The sequence below is a fragment of the Phalaenopsis equestris genome, unplaced genomic scaffold (assembly GCF_001263595.1).
Source record: "Phalaenopsis equestris unplaced genomic scaffold, ASM126359v1 Scaffold217262, whole genome shotgun sequence".
Lineage (NCBI taxonomy): Eukaryota > Viridiplantae > Streptophyta > Magnoliopsida > Asparagales > Orchidaceae > Phalaenopsis > Phalaenopsis equestris.
Genome location: NW_018235799.1, coordinates 8,653 through 9,258, shown reverse-complemented (window position 1 = coordinate 9,258; position 606 = coordinate 8,653).

Here is a 606-nt window from a genome sequence, read left to right as displayed (position 1 = left end):
TGAAAATTTTTAGTAAGAATCTTTCGATCATGCCACATTTTCATCTTTTCTTTATAAATTTTGGCACTTTCATAAGATTCATTCCTTATCTCTTCAAGCTCATTTAATTGTAATAATCTTTTCTCACTAGCATCTTTCAAATTATAATTGAACTCATTAATTGCCCAATATGTTTTATGCTCAAGTTTAATTACTAAGTGACAAGCTTTCCCAAATATTAGCCTATATGGGGACATTCCTATAGGAGTTTTATATGCAGTCCTATAAGCCCACAAAGCATAGTCAAGTTTGACTGACCAATCCATTTTTTTTTATTCACAAATTTTTCCATAATTCTTTTCATTTCCCGATTAGATATTTTAGCCAAACCGCTTGTCTGAGAATGATAAGCAGTAGCAATCGTATGATTTATATGATATTTCTTTAAAATTCCATAATTCTTTTAATTTCCCGATTAGATATTTTAGCCATTGGATAATTCAACCAAACCACTTGTTTGAGGATGATAAGTAGTAGCAATCGTATGATTTATATGATATTTCTTTAAAAACTTCTCCATTATGGAATTTCTGAAATGACTTCCCCCATCAGTAATGATAACTCTCG